The sequence below is a fragment of the Gadus macrocephalus genome, chromosome 19, assembly GCF_031168955.1.
Source record: "Gadus macrocephalus chromosome 19, ASM3116895v1".
NCBI lineage: Eukaryota > Metazoa > Chordata > Actinopteri > Gadiformes > Gadidae > Gadus > Gadus macrocephalus.
Window position 1 is genome coordinate 460,905 of NC_082400.1, and position 6,117 is coordinate 467,021.

Genomic DNA, 6,117 nt, shown 5'->3' on the forward strand with positions numbered 1-6,117 from the left:
TCAAAAATTAGTCATAGAAAAAGTCTAAACTGCAGAAAATAAATACATCCAAGCGGCCTTTTAAGGATACCTTGGAATATCTGTCTATTTTTCAACCATCGGACCCTAGTTTACGACAAAAACAACCCAATTTACGGCAGCTCCTTTGCCGCGTGAGCCACGAGTATTAGAGGGGGCGGTCGATAGCAACCACCATAGCAACCATGACGGTCAAGTGACTGGATTCAGCCCCGTTGAAAAAAATAGAATAGCCTACCTCCCTACACACTCAGTAGTAGATTAATGATATTTAAATTATTATGACCATGAAGTCTTTATTTGCATGGGTTTACATTTCGTTGTGTAGCATGGAAAAATCGGAGAAACACTCCCATTCAGAATGCATTGGTTTACACTTCGTTCTTTGGAGCACGGTTATTTTTATTTATTTATTTATTTTCCGTTTTTGAGGAGTTGAGGATTTTTCTGCAATAATCCAAAATCCAATGGAAAACCCGTTGGCTTTTTGTCAAGGGAACCGAGGGCGACGCTCACTTCCGGGTTTGCCAACATACGTCATCCCTCTCCACCACTCTATACTGTAAAAACACATGTTCAAGATGAATGATAATGCATTAATTTATTCTTTATTCTGCCATAGTAACACGGTAAATAAATGGCAAAAATAGGCTGAGAACGAATTCGTATTTACGATATTGTAGCGACCCTGGGACAGTTAAATAGTTTGTGTGTTATGTGTTGCATTGTATTTCGTTGTCCGTTATGCCAGTTGTTCTGTGTGCATGTATTCATTGTAATGTTCTTCTTGTCAATCAGTGTGGGGGCGAATCATTAGGTCAGCTGGGGGAGGGCCTTGGAAGAACACGAGGGTGGGGGCCTGCACATGAGTGAGACCGTGTTGGGGGTTGCCGGGGTAACCGGGGTTTGTTTTGGGTGGGATTTCTGCCGTTGGTTACGGGTTTCAGTGACCTGGTTTTGGTTCATTAAAAGTTCCTTCAATTACTAATGACTCGACATCGTTATGTCACCGGCGAGGTCATTACAATATGTTCAATAAAACGTAATCAGGGGGGGAGGGGGCGAGCAACCACCATAGCAACCATGACAATTAAGTGACGTGAACGCAGCCCCATTGGAAAAAAATAGAATACATACCTTACACACTCAGGAGATTAATTATAATTAAATTATTATGACCATGGAGCCTTTATTTGCATGGGTTTACATTTCGTTCTGTGTAGCATGGAAAAAATCTGAGAAACACTCCCACTCAGAATGCATTGGTTTACATTTCAATATTTTGAGCACCGTTATTCTTATGTATTTATTTATTTATTTTCTAGTTTTTGAGGAGGTGCTTCAAATATGCAAAATTGTCTGCAATCTTCCAAAATCCAATGGAAAAACCCGTTGGCTTTTTGTCAAGGGAACCCCGGGCGACGCTCACTTCCGGGTTGGCCAACACACGTCATCCCTCCACTACTCCATACTGTAAAAACACATGTTCAAGTTGAATGATAATGCATGCATTTTTTCTTTATTCTGCCATATTAACACGGTAAATAAATGGCAAAACATAGGCTGAGAACGAATTCGTATTTGCGATATTTTCAATGCGTAAGAAGCTGAAGCCAAAATCACTGACCGTTCGTCAAAAATCGACGCGCTCGGAGTGAGAATGTGTTGGTCACGGGGTCTAGGGGGAAGGTTTATACGGTTGCACTTGTTCTTCTGGCCATGTACCGAGAGTGATTGGGTCTGTTCGAAATGACTTACTAATTACTACTTACTATCTACTCAATACTTGGCTTACTACTCGAATCCTTAAATAATGATTGAGTAATCCATTTGAGTAATCGACGTTCGGAAGACCGTTCTTACTTAACCACCTCAGATGACGTGAATCAAATGACGTGTCAAATGACGTGTCAATAACCTACCGGCCGGGCGCCGTTAATAAATATTATGAATAAATATATAAACGTCACATTTACACGTCACAGTACATCTTCAACCTAAGGATTTGCGGTGATATGTTAAAAACAATTATTAAAAAAAACATTTATTAATTATGATTAATTATTATTATTTTTTCTTGTCTATTGTCAGATTTTCCCGCGTTTCCTCTTCTTTGTCCTAATGCTAGATTGCCAGTTAATATAGAATATATAGCTGTGGGCTCTGCTGCTGTGGCTCCCCGTTTAGCGCCATTGCTTCCATTGTTCTTCTGAATAGACGCAGTGCCTTCTGGGGCGGTTAAGTACGTCTAGTAAGCTAGCGATGCTTACACAAAATCTTTCCGGAAGTAGAAGACATTCGGATACTACTCGCTTACCTAAAACTCGCTTACTACGTTCTACTTACTCAATTTGACGTCATAGTTAGTAAGAGTAGGAAGCAAGTAGGTGGTTTCGAACAGACCCACTGTTCTGCTTTGTTTTCTGGATTAAAACGGTTCTTATTACGTTGCCTACGTTCTCCCTTTCCTCTGGCACTACAATATCATATTTTCCACCAAGAATAAAAACTGTCCGCCATTATCAAAGAAAAAAATCCAAAAATTATTTAAAAAGACAACAAACATACCATAAAACATATTTTATTGAACATTATTTTGGTGTGTGTGTGTGTGTGTGTGTGTGTGTGTGTGTGTGTGTGTGTGTGTGTGTGTGTGTGTGTGTTATTCCAACGGCAGAATTAACATATAACATATTGAAACATATACAGGTGAGAACTAAACAGGACTTTATTTCTGTTGATACTGCTCAGCTGGCTCCCACGTGTCCTTCCAGGCCTTGCCACTGCCAGAAAATGAAAGAGCAAACACATTTACAGGAATGAAAGTTTAAAGGGGACATTTCATACCACCAGGTGTGAGTGTGATTAGCCGTTACAAGCCGTTTTGAAAATCTGCGTCTTCTGACATAACAGGTGGGCGTGTCCACCTAGCTGTGTGACGGATAGATGAGCAATGTTTGCTACAGTCCACTTGGTAGGCTGGTAGACTGATCTATCCAGCACACATCTAGGTGGACACGCCCACCTGTGATGTCAGAAGCGTCACATTTTCGAAAAATGATTGTAATGGCTAATCACACTCACACCTGGTGGTATGATATTGGTGTGTTCAAATCACTGGGGCCAAGTTTTGTTAACAGAGTTGCCCAGTTGGTGACATATGGTTGATAAGTGACGCGCATAAAAATGGCGGAACTTGAACGTTTTACTCAATATAAAAGAATCAACCTTCATATCCAATACTTTACTATTGATTGACGTTGTAACGTCTGTTGGCATGAATTTGCTCAGTTTTAAATGCTGTGTACTGGTAAACCAGCTCTAGGATAAGGGGAGGTGTTCCATACAGTGGCAATACTGTATGTGCTTCTCATAAATAAAAGCAAAAGGATAGTAGGTGATAGACATCAAGGAAACAAAGCATAATAATAATAATAATAAAAATGCAAACTTGAAACTGATCCTACTAAGTTCTGTTAAGTTCTGACTGTCTCTTTATCGGATAAAAAAAACCTTCCGTGAAGAACTTTTAGATTCCCAACCGGCTGTTTCCCAAGTGCACATGAACTGTCGCTGTCGGGAACACGCGTAAGCGTGAGCGTCATCACTGGCGAGCCGTCTCGTTATCACCAGGAGAGTGAACGCGCCTTTAGTCCCCTTTAACGGAAGAGCTTGATTCAGACATAACACTTTTTGTCTCCAATTTGCTTATAAAACATGTTTTGCATGTTAGTTTATCATGCTATAGTGCATCTTAAAAGCAATTCAAGTGTTTGTGTGCAATTATGCCGGTGTCAAACTAGGCAATCATTTTGTGTGTTCCGATGGTCACTGTGTGAAACGATTATAGAGCAATGGAATCGGGCCATCGGGGCTGAGAGACTTGACGGATGGTCACCGGTCAATAGGAGGGCTCACTATGGCAACAGCCTGGTACCTGCAGCCATAACAGCCCTTAACAAAACACCCAGATAATTCACTTCGTCTGCATGCTATCTTGTTGTGTTTGTCCTGTCATTATCTGTATATGTTGCATGCTGTCCATAACTGCATTGTGATGTGATGCTCAGTGCCATGGATGCAACTTAAGTTGTTTGTTGTAATTTAGGAAGAACTTACCATTTTGTGCATGATTGCCACCTCACTTTCACTTCTGCTCTTCCCTAAAAGGAATGACATTAGAACAAATTATAATTAAGAAATAACATGCAGTAGTTATGAGGGAAAGAAGCATTTGTCAAATATATCTGTAGTATGAAATTGCTTAATGTATTTTATAATTCATCCATTTCCAAAAACCACCTATGAGAGCAAAGCTGAAAAAACACGCCCGATGGTGTTGGTAGACAGCTGCATAGATTAACATGAGAGTGTTTGTGTTCTGCGACACGCACAAGTAAAAAAAAACACATCAGATAAGCCATTACAGTTGGCTACATCCAGCCTAGTGATAAATATTAAGAGCTAAAACTACAATAGGACAAGCCCTGCACTCTGCTTATGCTTATGTTCACCATTTCAGTGACTTTATTTTAGAGAGGTTCACTAGCATTTAATGGAAGTGTAATCAACAGCTGTAGCTTACATGTTGCAAGTGCTGGTGACGACTCATCTATTTTGTCGTATCTTTGCCTTTTAGGTGTGTTGATCGTGTAAATATGTAGAGGCGACTACAGCGCACATAGATAAAAGAGAACTCTGCACTGCTCCTCTCCTATTTTCTCTTACAAACCAATCCAATCAATCAGCTTGGGTGCAAAAATCACAGAGGGGCAGCCCCAATGTAAAATTAATATTGGGGAAACTGAAAGAATCAACTGATTGTTGGGCTGCCTCATTATCCTTTCAGCCTGAAAGCCTGCTGAAGGCTGCCCTCTCCATATAAAAACAATTGGACAGCCAGTGCTTTATCAGAAGTATTACCGTTGATCATGAGTAGAGGCCTTGATTGAGTGATAAAAAAATCGTCATGATTTGAAACTCAGTTGACGATAGGAAAGACATGACGAATCAGATCCGACGAGTTAAATTCTTAGTCGGGTAGCCCTTCACTGCACAATTATTTTTTGTGTTTTGAAACATCAAAGGACTACAATTTGCGTTTTCTTATATAATCCTCAGATAACACTGTGTTGTAGAATGAAAAATAAATCGATTGTGAACCTTAAATGTTTTCCCATTGTATTTTACTAGAACACCCAGAGGAAGAAAGCAGAACATACTTACATTTGCAACTCTTTTTCTTAAAATCCTATCATACAGGAACACCTTCTGTGTCCTGTGTTTGCGGCATTCTAAAGAAAAAAAAGAAAAAAGTACAAAACGAATTAGACACCCAAGTATTAAGAGTTCTAAAGCAGCAGCTCTAACAATTTCATTTTTGGGTAGTTGACTTCTACCGGTTAAACGGTTTAAAATAATACTATACTATGTTATATATATATACATATACATATATATACATACATATACATATATATATATATACATACATAATCATATACATACATGAATATTAACATTTCAAGCATCTTGACAATATTCAATTTCATTTTTTTTTTTTGTGTGTGCATTTGTTATAGCTAGGTTATTAGACATGAAGAAGAGAGTGAATCAAACCTTTCACCAGTGGGAGAGAAGGCTGAGAGGGGTTGAAGGGTGGAGGGGGAGAAGGCTGAGAAGGGGTGAAGGATAGAGGGGGAGGAGGCTGAGAGGGGTTGAAGGGTGGAGGGGGAGAAGGCTGAGAGGGGGTGAAGGGTGGAGGGGGAGGAGGCTGAGAGGGGGTGAAGGGTGGAGGGGGAGGAGGCTGAGAGGGGGTGAAGGTTGGAGGGGGAGGAGGCTGAGAGGGGGTGAAGGTTGGAGGGGGAGGAGGCTGAGAGGGGGTGAAGGTTGGAGGAGGCTGAGAGGGGGTGAAGGCTGGAGGTGGCTGAGAGGGGGTGAAGGGTGGAGGAAAATAAGGCTGAGAGGGGGTGAAGGTTGGAGGGGGAGGAGGCTGAGAGGGGGTGAAGGGTGGAGGGGGAGAAGGCTGAGAGGGGGTGAAGGGTGGAGGGGGAGAAGGCTGAGAGGGGGTGAAGGGTGGAGGAGGCTGAGAGGGGGTGA

General features: G+C 41.2%; 1 long non-coding RNA gene across 2 annotated transcripts; it reads right to left on the reverse strand.

The window, feature by feature from the left end:
• Positions 1 to 2,254: 2,254 nt before the first annotated feature.
• Positions 2,255 to 5,803, reverse strand: LOC132447266 (uncharacterized). 2 transcript variants are annotated; one of them, XR_009523062.1, is made up of 4 exons: positions 5,638 to 5,803; positions 5,245 to 5,312; positions 4,138 to 4,181; positions 2,255 to 2,801 (listed from the first exon to the last, which is right to left on the reverse strand). It is a non-coding gene; the product is annotated as an uncharacterized LOC132447266 (long non-coding RNA). The 2 variants fall into 2 exon arrangements; XR_009523061.1 differs by lacking the exon at positions 5,638 to 5,803 and having other exon boundaries at positions 5,245 to 5,477.
• Between the last annotated feature and the right edge of the window lie 314 nt (positions 5,804 to 6,117).